Source organism: Pseudorca crassidens, chromosome 14 (assembly GCF_039906515.1).
Source record: "Pseudorca crassidens isolate mPseCra1 chromosome 14, mPseCra1.hap1, whole genome shotgun sequence".
In the NCBI taxonomy this organism is placed as follows: domain Eukaryota; kingdom Metazoa; phylum Chordata; class Mammalia; order Artiodactyla; family Delphinidae; genus Pseudorca; species Pseudorca crassidens.
Genome location: NC_090309.1, coordinates 70,993,974 through 71,007,261, shown reverse-complemented (window position 1 = coordinate 71,007,261; position 13,288 = coordinate 70,993,974).

Below are 13,288 nucleotides of genomic sequence, written 5' to 3'. Positions count from 1 at the left end.
GTTTTTGAGGAAACTATCTGGCCTCGTTGGAAATTGATTTTAAGTGGTAATATTAGGTAGGATAGAGATGGTCGCAAGCGCCAAAATGGGTGACTTGGACTTCACTGCTATCCTGGTGTAGCACTTGGGGATTGTTGGTCTAGTCTTCGTGTACAGTGTAGATTGGAGGGAGAGTCTGGAAACTAACTGGTGAAAGGGCTCTTAATCTAAGCATGGGACGAGAAGGGCAGGGACTAAGGTGGGTGGCAATGGGAATAGAGATAAAGGAACAAATTAGACGATAAGAAATGGACAGAATTTAGTAACAGATTGGATTCAGGGGGTGGAAGAGAAAGGGAAAATTCTCAAAGGATAAGCAGATTAATTCTTTTAAAATACAAAGATCATGGCTTCCTCCTACTCTTCAGATAGTCCAAATTCCTTAACATAGTTTACCAGACCCTTCATGCTTGAAAGGCTTCTTCCATGTCTCTCCCATTCCTCTCCATTTCCACTACCCAGTGCTTCAGCAGTATGTCTTTGGGTTCCTCCATGCTTTCTCTTCCTATGCTTTCACCCATGGAACAAACCTCCTCACCCACCCACCCTCATCATTACTACCTTCAGGAAGTCTTTTCTAATATCCCTACAATGGTTTGGGTCCCCACTTGTGTGTCTTTCCTGACAGACTATAAGCCTTTAGGAAGTCAGAAACTCTGTCAAACTTACTGTTGTATACCCCAGCATCCCTAGCACAATTCTTATCTGTGCTCAATAGTATTTAAATGCTTGTTGAATGAATGAATATCACCAAGGTTTTGACTCTGAATGACAAAAATTGGCAGAGCCCGTAACAGAAAATGGTGTGATGGGGGCGGGGGGCGGGGGTGAATGCTAGTTTGGTTTAAGGTGACAACTAGATATACAAACATTGCAAATATTGGCTTGAAGTTAGGCTATGAAGGTAGGAGGTGTTAATTAGGCCTGTTGGTCATCGTGAACCTGGATAAGTTCTCTTACCAAGGCAGTGTTAAAGGAGCATGAAATTACTCGGCCTCTTTTTTTTTTTTTTTTTAATTTATTTATGTTTTGGCTGTGTTGGGTCTTTGTTGCTGCACACGGGCTTTCTCTAGTTGCGGGGAGCGGGGGCTACTCTTCTTTGCGATGCATGGTCTTCTCATTGCGGTGGCTTCTCTTGTTGCAGAGCACGAGCTCTAGGTGCGTGGGCTTCACTGGTTGTGGTACATGGGCTCAGTAGTTGTGGCTCGCGGGCTCTAGAACGCAGGCTCCGTAGTTGTGGTGCACGGGCTTAGTTGCCCCGCAGCATGTGGGATCTTCCCGTACCAGGGCTCTCACCCATGTCCCCTGCACTGGCAGGCGGATTCCTAACCACTGTGCCACCAGGGAAACCCGCAACCTCTTTTTTTTTTTTTTTTTTTTTTTTTTTTTGCGGTACACGGGCCTCTCACTGTTGTGGCCTCTCCCGTTGCGGAGCACAGGCTCCGGACGTGCAGGCTCAGCGGCCATGGCTCATGGGCCCAGCCGCTCCGCAGCATGTGGGATCTTCCCGGACCCGGGCACGAACCCGTGTCCCCAGCATCGGCAGGCGGACTCTCAACCACTGTGCCACCAGGGAAGCCCCCCTCTTTTTTTTTTTCTTCTAAGAGTGGAATGTGATGTTGTGGGGAAAAAAGCGTGAGTTTTGATATATATATTACCTATGTGGTCTTTCACAAGTTACTTATTCTCTCTCAGACTCAGTTTCTCATCTATAAAACAGACATACAGTATCTACTTTTTCGGATTGCTTTAAGGCTAAGAGGAACTGAATATAAAATGCCAAGTTTACATAAATGTTGTATTATTATTCAACCAAAAATCTACCATTCATTAGGTATACATATATACAAGCTAAATATGGAATGGAAATAACATTAAATTACGTTCACAAAAAAAAAAAATAGACGAAGGCCTGAAACAAAATGGGAGAAAAACAGATAAGGAAAAAAGTGGGAAAGAAAATATTATTCAAAAAAAAGTGAGGCAGCGGGAGGGCAGTGGTGCCTCTGAGAGAAGAAATGGAGATACTAAGGGACTCATGGAAAGAGGTGGGAAAGAGACAAAGAATATGAAGGTTATCCTCTCCCTATTCCATCTCCATTTCCCCCAAACCACTATATTACACTTCTGAGGACACAAAGGTTTCATACTTTGAGGAAAAAAAATTTTTTAACTAAAAATACTCTAAAACACTGTATTCGCAGATTGATTTTCATGAGTCTTTCTGTAAACTGTGAGCTTCAGAAATCTGACCTATCACACATAGTAACAGAAGCAGCTTCTGAACATGTACTTTAGGGGCTGGCCTGAATATAAAAAGGGTCTCTAAAATATATACCAAGTTCACACAACAACTAGGGATAAAGGCATGGAATTGGTTTGTTGTGGGTAGAAAATAACTAATTCTAAGCATTTGGCGATTCCTATATATATTCACAATATTGAGGTATTGCCTTTGCCTTATTTTTAAAAATAATATTTATTTATTTATTTGCTGCACCGATTACAGGATCTTAGTTCCTGGACCAGGGATTGAACCCGGGTGTCAGCGGTGAAAGCACCAAATCCTTAATCACTGGACTACCAGGGAATTCCTGATTTTTATATTTAGAATTAGATTGCTTATATTTTCTTGTTGCTCAAATTGATCGAATATTGAAAATAAACTGACAAATACTTGTCATTTTTAAAACTACTTTTGTCTGTTTCTATTAGCCTCTCATGAGTTTCTTTCCAGTTATCTCTCATAAGAGAAAGAAGAAAAGAGAAGAAGGTAGCTTAAGCCAGTGTTTTTCAAGTGTGAGTAATTGTGTACCACTGAGACATACCTACAGATCCCAAGGGATTTAAGGGACCATCCCTCATTCCCCCCCACCCCGGCCCCCAGGGCTGGGCAACATTGCCTTAAAAGTTAAATGCTAACTTCAGAGTATAATGTGATACCAGTTAAATTGTAAACTTAAACATAAATTCAGGATCACTCAAAAATATAAAATGTTAATCCAGATGATCCAAAATATGCTAACATACTTATATTATAAAACTTAAAACACAGTGTTTTAAAATTCTCATAGAAGTGCTCATTTCGGCAGCACATATACTGATCCAGCAATCCCACCTCTGGGCATATATCCAGAGAAAACCACAATCCAAAAGGTTACATGCACCCCAGTGTTCATTGCAGCGCTGTTTAAAATAGCCAAAGATATGGAAGCAACCTAAATGTCCATTGACAGAAATGGATAAAGAAGATGTGGTACATATATACAATGGAATATTACTCCATAAAAAAAACAATGAAATAATGCTATTTGCAGCAACATGGGTGGACCTAGAGATTATCATACTAAGTGAAGTCAGAGAAAGACAAATATATGATATCTCTTATATGTGGAATCTAAAAAGAGGTACAAATGAACTTATTTACAAAACAGAAATAGAGTCACAGATGTAGAAAACAAACTATGGTTACCCGGGGGTGGGGGGAAGGAGGGGAGGGATAAATTGGGAGATTGGGACTGACATATACACAATAGGAAACTAATAAGGGGCTTCCCTGGTGGCGCAGTGGTTAATAATCTGCCTGCTAATGCAGGGGACATGGGTATGAGCCCTGGTCCGGGAAGATCCTACATGCCGTGGAGCAACTAAGCCCGTGCGCCGCAACTACTGAGCCTGCGCTCTAGAGCCACAACTACTGAGCCCATGTGCCACAGCTACTGAAGCCAACGCACCTAGAGCCCGTGCTCCACAACAAGAGAAGCCATCGCAATGAGAAGCCCGCACACTACAACGAAGAGTAGCCCCCGCTCGCTGCAACTAGAGAAAGCCCGCGAGCAGCAACAAAGACCCAACGCAGCCAAAAATAAATAATTTTTTTTAAAAAGAAAATTAATAAGGACCTATTGTATAGCACAAGGAACTCTACTCAATACTCCGTAATGATCTATATGGGAAAAGAATCTAAAAAAGAGTGGACATATGTATGTGTATAACTGATTCACTTTGCTGTACAGCAGGAACTAACACAACATTGTACATCAACTATACTCCAATAAAAAATTTAAAAAAACAAAAAAAAAATAAAATTCTCATAGAAGACTCAGAGTGCCTTGGAAGTTCAAGACCCCCAGAGGGTAACAGACCACAGATTGAGAAACCTAACCTGCATGTGGAAGATGTTAAGTGAGGAGAGAATGAGAAAAAGGCAAGAAATTGAGATGTGAGTCCTCCCAAGCTAACCCCCACCCAGGCTTTTCTTGGGGTTCCTAATTCTGTTTTTGACCATATCCAGTTTCTGATGACATTGTACTATTCATAAAAGATTACCTTTGGAAGCTCAGCAGTTTTTATGCTACATTCCATTCTGTGTGTGATTAGAGGTGAAAGATTGGTTCAGGGAGGGAAAAAAAAAGTGGGGCAAGATTTAGTGCTAAGAAAGAAGGAATATAGATATTTTGAAGTTACTAGAAAAGGGAAGAAGTCCATTTCTGAGGTTCTGTTCTAGCCCCTACTCCTCTTTGTACTCATAAGTTTCAATGGGTGCCCAATAACTGAAACATTTTCTAAAGTCAGAGAAGTGTTATATTTTACAGTCACAGTTTTATATTTCTAGAAGGCAAGATGTAAATTCATTTTGAAGCAGTCTGCCTTTACTTAGGAAAATCACCAGGATGGGCCCACTACACATACATAAAGCAAATACCCACCTTTATCCTAAAGAAAATCATGAAATGACCATTAACCAAAATCCAGATATTTCAGACTGAGATGCCGAGGTTAATTTATTTATTGGTGTTAAAATCTGTGTCTTTCACAGGATTGTGCCCTTGCAGGGAGAGAGAGATCCGTTTTTCTCCGTAAATAATTATATAGACTGGAATGTTTCTTAAAATCCTTATTGTTCTTAGGAGACCAATGTTTTTATTTGTTTATTTTTGGCTGCATTGGGTCTTCGTTGCTGTGCGAGGGCTTTCTCTAGTTGCAGCGAGTGGGGACTGCTCTTCGTTGTGGTGCAGGGGCTTCTCACTGCAGTGGTTTCTCTTGTTGTGGAGCACGGGCTCTAGGCGCGCAGGCTTCAGTAGTTGTGGAACACGGGCTCAGTAGTTGTGGCTCATGGGCTCTAGAGCGCAGGCTCAGTAGTTGTGGTGCACGGGCTTAGTTGCTCCACGGCATGTGGGATCTTCCCGGACCAGGGCTCGAACCTGTGTCCCCTGCATTAGCAGGCGGATTCTTAACCACTGCACCACCAGGGAAGCCTCAATGTTTGTTTTTAATTCAAGTGTTTGCTCGCAGGTGATCAGAAAACTGGAGCCACCCTGAGGTGTGTGCCAGTCTTTTCTCTATACCTCACACCGGACAGACTGGTCTGAAAAACTGTATCTCACAAAGTGGAGTTAGAGCCAGATTATCTGAAGCCTGGAAAGTGTCCACAATTCCTGGGATTGCATCAACCAGGTCAAGGTGGAGGTGAGTTTTTCCCCCTAAGGAAAAGGATAGATGTTCTAGAGTGAAAATAAGCAGGCCTTGAACTGGAAAAGAAAGATTCTCTTTGGACTCATGCCTGTTGCTGGCATCAAGACTCCAAGACGTGGCACAGTCTGGAGATTCCTGTTGGGGAAACTGGGTGGGCTGAGCTGGCTCTGCCTTACCAGGAATCTGAAGAAGAGCCGCTTCTAGTGGCAGTTGTGGGCTACTCTTTGTTTTTCATGTCTATGCCTCTGTGTCTTGTTAAATAGCCTGGACTGAACTGAGCTTTGGGGAATCGAGTGAGGAGATCTATGTCCATTGGGATGGGGCCATGTGGGGAGCCTGAAGGAGGTGGTGACAAAGTTCAAGAGCCGCAGTGGTTTGGAGCAGGGACAGCTGGCAAAAGTGATAGTAATTTCCTGTGAGGATCTGTGGCACACTTAACCATTCCTTAGAGATTTCTCAGAATCCTTTAGTAAGAGAACTCCTTTGCTCTGTTGGCTGCTGAGAACTGAGGACACACAAGTTGAGTCTGACAGATTGGCCCAAGAGAACCAGAGTGTTACTTAGAAAAATTCTGCTGGTTTTTGTAGTCACCAGGAGGGCAAAAGTTCTTAACTGAGGCTCACATTCCAAGTAACAAATGACCTCACATTTGTAATCTCTTGGCTCTTTGATTTGCTAAGGAATAAAGATCAAACAGTAGTAATAGGAAACCTGCCAGCTGGAATCCTGCTACCCTGTCCACCAAAATGGCTTTCTTACCACTGGAAGATTGTGCCAACTCCTCCTCTCAAACGGTTCTTTCCTCAACCTTGATAGTTTCAGCATGAGTATGTTTAGCCGAGATCTTGAGAGGATCCTTCTGCAGAGCTCCATAGTTCTCTCTGTGTGTATCTCCATCCTTTCTGGCACTCTTCCCTGAAAATGTTAGCCACCTTGGCCTCGCTGAACTCCAAACTCTGTCTTCCCAGTACAGTGAGATTGTCAGGCTCTGTTTAGTTTCCTCTTTCTACAAGGTGGCCTGAAAACACTTTCTAGGCTGTAAGCTGGGGTACTCATAGGATTCACTTCATTTGTTTACCTTCTTTCAGGGATCACTATCCTGTGCTGCCTGTTGTCCAATGTCTGAAAGTTGTTGCTTCATATATTTTGTCCAGTTTTCTAGATGATTAAGGCAGGAGGGTAAACGTGGTCCCTGTTATACCATCATGGCCAGAAATGGAAGTTTTCCTAAGCAGTTTTATAAATTGTTATTTATAACTATGTTTTTCAGTGAGATTGTATGGGTGGTTTAAAAAAAATTCCTTAATTGTTTCTGGTATATCAAAATGTACTTTGCCCTCACTAATGATATTTTGGATGGGGATAAAATTCTATGTTTATAGGGAAGTCTTTTTTTTTTTTCCTTTTTTTAAGAAGATGCCGGGCACAGGAGTTTACCAATCAATCCATTTATTTTTGCTGTGTTTGGGTCTTCGTTTCTGTGCGAGGGCTTTCTCTAGTTGTGGCGAGCGGGGGCCGCTCTTCATCGCGGTGCGCGGGCCTCTCACTATCACGGCCTCTCCTGTTGCAGAGCACAGGCTCCCGACGCGCAGGCTCAGCAGTTGTGGCTCACGGGCCTAGTTGCTCCAGGGCTCGAACCCGTGTCCCCTGCATTAGCAGGCAGATTCTCAACCACTGCGCCACCAGAGAAGCCCCCTATAGAGAAGTCTTTTATCAGTCTTCACTGTTGTTTCATAGGTAATCTGTTTTTTCTCTCTCATCTCTGGTAGCTTTTTACAATTTTCTCTTTATCCTTAATGTTGTGTAAATATTCCTATAACGTGCCTCAGCATGTGTTTATTTTATTAGTACTAAAGGCTTATTTTTAAAGTTTGATGTCTAATGTCTTTCATCAATATTTTAAAATTTTATCTCTTGCATTTTCAAACACTGTTTCACCATCATTCTGTTTATTTTCTTCTAGAACTCTCATTATACATGTTGGAGCTCTCCATCTATCCTCCCTCTCTCTTAACTATATATATCCTTGTGTTTCTGTGCTGCATTCTGAGTAATTTATTCTCTCTTCAGTTATACCCAGTTTAGAGCTCTTACTAACGTCTTATTTTCACTGTCCTGTTTCTCTTAGTCCCAAACAAAACAGGCAAGGAGTTCCTTTGCTTGTTTTTGGAGAGTGTTTTGTTACTTTCTTTCCAAGTTTTCTCCAGTAATAAACAAGTGTCCTTATCAGACTCTCTAGTTTTTTTCACTTGCTCTCTTAAGAATGTTTTTCCTAGAGAGTCTCTTCTCTCCCAGATGTAAAAAACTTTGTAAAAACAAAGATTTCAATTCAGGGAGTTCCCTGCTGGTCCAGTGGTTAAGAATCTGCCATCGAGTGTAGGGGGCGCAGGTTCGATCCCTGGTTGGAGAACTAAGATCCCACATGCCATGGGGCAACTAAGCCCGCGCTCCACAGCTACAGAGCCCACTCGCCGCAACAAAGATCCCATGTGCCAACTAAGAACTGATGCAGCCAAGTAAATAAATAAATAAACAAGCAAATAAATTTTTTAAAATAAAATAAATTCAAACTGAAAAGCCAGAGGTGAAGTGAAGGGAAGAAAAATAACACCTATGTTGGAAATCTTCGACTCTTACTGCTAAAAAATGAGGCATATGTCACAAAACTTGGGGTACAAAATCATGTTTTAGGTCCAACTTCCTATCTTCTGAGACTGGAGAGTCAGAGAAAAAGAAGGTTCAGTCTTCTCTGGATTGTTCCTGCTTCCCTTAACATTCCTATTCATCCTTTATTTACTTATTTATTTTTATAAATTTATTTATTTATTTATTTTGGCTGCATTGGGTCTTCATTGCTGCACGCAGGCTTTCTCTGGTTGCAGCGAGCGGGGGTTGCTCTTTATTGAGGTGTGTGGGCTTCTCATTGCAGTGGCTTCTCTTGCTGCGAAGCACGGGCTCTAGGCTCACTGGCTTCAGTAGTTGCAGGACATGGGCTCATAGTTGTGTCTCGCAGGCTCTAGAGCGCAGGCTCAGTAGTTGTGGCACACGGGCTTAGTTGCTCTGCAGCATGTGGGATCTTCCCGGACCAGGGCTTGAACCCATGTCCTCTGCATTGGCAGGCGGATTCTTAACCACTGTGCCACCAGGGAAGCCCCCTATTCATCCTTTAAAACCCAGGTCAGGCAGACATCACTCTTGTTCTCTGAGAAACTTTATGTATTAGTTTCCTATGGCTGCTGTAACAAGTTACCACAAACTTGGTGGATTAAAACCCCACAACTGTTTATTTTCTTACGGTTCTGGAGGCCAGATGTCTGAAACTGGTTTCACTGGTTTAAAGTTAAGGTGTCAGCAGTCCTGGTCCCTTCTAGGGGCTCTAGGGAAGAATCCATTTCCTTTCCTTTTCTAGCTACTGGAGGCTGCTTGCATTCCTGGGCATAAGGACAATCTCTTGCTTCAGTGGTTACATTTCTTTCTCTTCTGTAGTCAAATTTCCCTCTGCCTCCCTCTTTTATGTGCACTTGTGATTACATTTAGGGCCTATCCTAATAATCCAGGACAACATCTCCATCTCAAAATGTTTAATTTAATCGCATCTGTAAAATACCTTTTGCCATATGAGGTGATATTCACAAATTCCAGGGATTAGGACATGGGTCTCTTTGGGACCATTATTCAGCTTATGACAGCTTCCCCTGTATCTTTCTTCTGTGAAGTCAATCAGGTCCTTCTCTATTCAGCCTATGGAACTTTATACATACTTCTGTTGTACTTGTTAAGTATTGGCACTGTTTTGTTTACACAGATATCTTCCTAAATAAATATGAGCTCTTTAAGGACAGGAACTTTGTCTTATTGATTTGTCTGCCTAGCATGGCACCTAGCATGTACTCTTACTAGCCAATAAATATTTGTTTAGTTAAATTGAATTTTGTTCTCTGATTCCAGCCTGGCTGTGAGCTGTGAAATAATGAAATCTTAGACTACTAATGCTACAAGGGATCTCCAAAGGCCTTTCCTTAAAGTCTGAATCTATGTTTTTTCAGGAAATAATTTTAGATTTAGGAAATTTCTCTCTATTACTACAACAAAGGTAAATTCAGTAAATGAAGAGAAACAAAAGGGGTTTTAGCCCAGAAAAAGCTGTGGAATGACCTGATAATTATTTTAAACTCACAACATCCCTGTGAAATAAAATAGGTATTAACTCTATGCCAGTAAAACACAGAGCAAAATAAATAATAAATAAATTCGATTTGAACATAATTGAATACAGTTGTGGAAATCTAATAATCTAAAAATTAATAAATCTAATTCTTAATTTAGATGAGCTGCTTTTTTTCTTAATTTCCCAGTGCCCCTATTTATCTATCATGTTTATTTTAGAAGTTGACTCAATTTCTTATGACATGACATAGAGGTGTAGGGCAAATCATGTTCCCATTTCATAACTTAAACAATGAAGCTCAGAGGCCTAAGTTATGAGGCAATGTCTGGACAGGAATAAGCATGAGCTATGATGATGGTTACCACCCTTCAGCCTAATGATGAGCCAGGCTACCTGCATCAACATCACCTGGGCAGAATTTTAGGCATACAGATAATCAAGTCCTCCCCGGCTCCCAGATTCAGATTCAGTTGATTCAGGTAGGGTCCTGGGAAGGTGTATGTTTTAAAGCACCTCTCAGATGATTCACAATTATCACGAAATCTAGGTTTCTTTTAGTTTGAGGTCCTATAGAAATGTAAGTGCGAAGCTTGAGGCAAAGGAACATTTTTGTTCCTTTGATTATGTCTTCATTCGGAAAAGAATCCACATCACATTCCTAGAAGAATGATCAGTTTGGAGGTGTGACTAGTGAGTCGCACACTGAGGAAGAAAAGCTTTGAGCAAAAACCCAGTTGATTTTCTAATTGCCCTGATTTATGGAAACCAAGATCTGAAAGATTTTGGACAGTTTTATTGAGGTATGATTTTCACATCATAAGATTCACTCACTGTTAATTCAATGATTTTTAGTAAATGTATAGAGTTGTGCAACCAGCATGTCACAATCCAAGCTACAGTCCACTTGGGAGATGAGGTCAGCAGGTCACTTGGGAAGCTTAGAAATTAGTCATATATATATGGGTATTCTAAAAGCATTGCCTTTCTTTATTATACAATTATTTAATAAATTGTTTCTTTGTTAAATATTGTTTCTTTTTGGAATAAAATGTATGTACATGTGGCACAAAGTACAAAAGGCATAAATGGGCATACAAATAGTTTCCCTCCCACTCTGTCACCCAGCCACCTGTCTTCTGTTCCCAATAAATTAGTTCTCGAGGTAGATTACTAACCTGAAATGAAAATCTTTAGGCAAATTAGGTTTGAAGTGAGAGTGGAGCATCCAATATTATCTTGGAGCTTGGGCAAGTAGTGCTAGAGATAAATATAACTGTCATCCTGGTGATGTATTGGAAGCTCATCAATGGACATATTTTCTAAAGGATGGTGTAGAGAGAACAAAGAATATAACTTTGGACACATTGACAGGCACATTAATAGTTAGGAGGGGGAAATTTCCTGGCCGTCCAGTGGTTAGGACTTGGCACTCTCACTGCTGGGGCCTCACTTGGGTTTGATTACTGGTCAGGGAACTAAGATCTCACAAGCAGTGTGGTGCGACCAAAAAAAAAAAAAAAAAAAAAAGGAGGGAAGAACAGAACGTAAAGGAGAAAAAATTAGGAATTGAGAGAGAAATGAAATAAATTTGTATTATGAAAAGTAACAGAGGAGTTTTAAGAACGTGCTGTTCAGTGGTCCCAAATGCTAAAGAGGTCATGGAGAATGGGAAATGAGAAAGGGTTTTTGGAATAAAGGTTTATAATAAACTGAGTGTAAAGTTTCAATGGAGATAGAGATAGGATGGGATTCACAGTGTAGGAGATTGGGAAGACAATGGGATTTTCCTAATATACAAAGAGCTCTTACAAGCCAATAAGAAAAAGATGATCAACCTAGTTAAAAATATGCAAAGAACATGTACAGGCAAGAAACTGAAGAGGAAATGCAATTGGGCAGTAAACATATGAAAACAATGGTATTGGAGCAACTGGACATCCACATACAAAAAAAAAAAGAATCTAGACACAGGCTGTATACACTTCACAAAAATTAACTCACAGTGGATCATAGACCTAAATATGAAATGCAGAACTATAAAACTAGAAGATAACATAGGAGAAAATCTAGAAGACCTTGGGTATGGTGATGCCTTTTTAGATGAAACACCAAAGACATGATCCATAAAAGAAATAATTGATAGCTGAACTTCAGTAAAATTAAAAACTTCTGCTCTGTGAAAGACAATGTCAAGAGAATAAGAAGACAGCACAAACTGGGAGAAAATACTTGGTAAACAGACATATGATAAAGGACTGTTACCCAAAGTACATTAAAAAACCCTTGAAACTCAACAATAAGAAAACAACCCAACTAAAAAATGGGCCAAAGACCTTAACAGACACCTTAGCAAAGAAGATATACAGATGGCAAATAAGCATATGAAAAGATACTCCACATTATATGTCCCAGGGTAATGAAAATTAAAACAATGGGATACCACTATACACCTAGTAGAATGGCCATAAACAGGAAAAAAGACAAATGCTGGTGAGAATGTGGAGCAATAGGAACACTCATTCATTGCTGGCGGAAGTGCAAAATGGTACAACCACTTTGGAAGACTGTTCGGTGGTTTCTTATAAAACTAAACATACTCATAATGTATGATCCAGAAATTGCACTCTTTAGTATTTACCCAAGGTAGATGAAAACTTATGTCCACATGAAAACCTGCACATGGATGTATATAGGAGCTTTATTCATAATTGCCAGAACTTGGAAGCAACCAAGATGTCTTTCAATAGGTAAATGGATAAACTGTGGTACATCCAATGGAATATTATTCAGCACTAGAAAGAAATGCTCCATCAAGCCATAAAAAGACATGGAGGAAACTTAAAGGCATATTACTAAGTGAAAGAAGCAAATCTGAAAAGGCTACGTACTGTATGATTCTGACATTCTGGAAAAGGCAAAACTATGGAGACAATAACAAGATTAGTGGTTGCCAGGGATGGGTAGGCAGAGCACAGAGGAGTTTTAGGGCAGTAAAAACACTCTTTATGATATTATAATGATGGATATATGCCATTATGCATTTGTCTAAACCCATAGAATGTACAACACAAAGAACCTTAAGGTAAACTATGGACTTGTGTGATTATGATGGGTCAATGTAAGTTCATCCTTGGTAAAACCTATACCATTCCGGTGATTTGGTAATGGGGGAGGCTGTGCAAATGTGGGGGCAGGGGTATGTGGGAAATCTCTGTACTTTCCTCTCAATTTTGTTGTAAATGTAAAACTGTTCTAAAAAAGTCTTTTAAAAAAAGGATGTTTAACTTCCCTACTAATTAAATATATGTAAATTAAAACAGTAGGATATCTTTTTTTTTCCTTAATATATCACCAAAGGTGAAAAGATTGGTAATATTCAATGTTGGTAAGGATGTTGGGAAGCAGGAACCCTAACATACTCATGGTGATATGGTTATTTGATATCTTTTTGAAGAGAGACTTGGCAATATCTACTCAAAATGTCCTTAGTCTTTGACTTAGCAATTCCACTTTTAAGAATGAGTAAAATCATTTTCACAAGTAGGCAAAGGTGTATGTAGCAGAATATTCATTACAGCTTTATCTATAATAAATAATGTTGGAAAT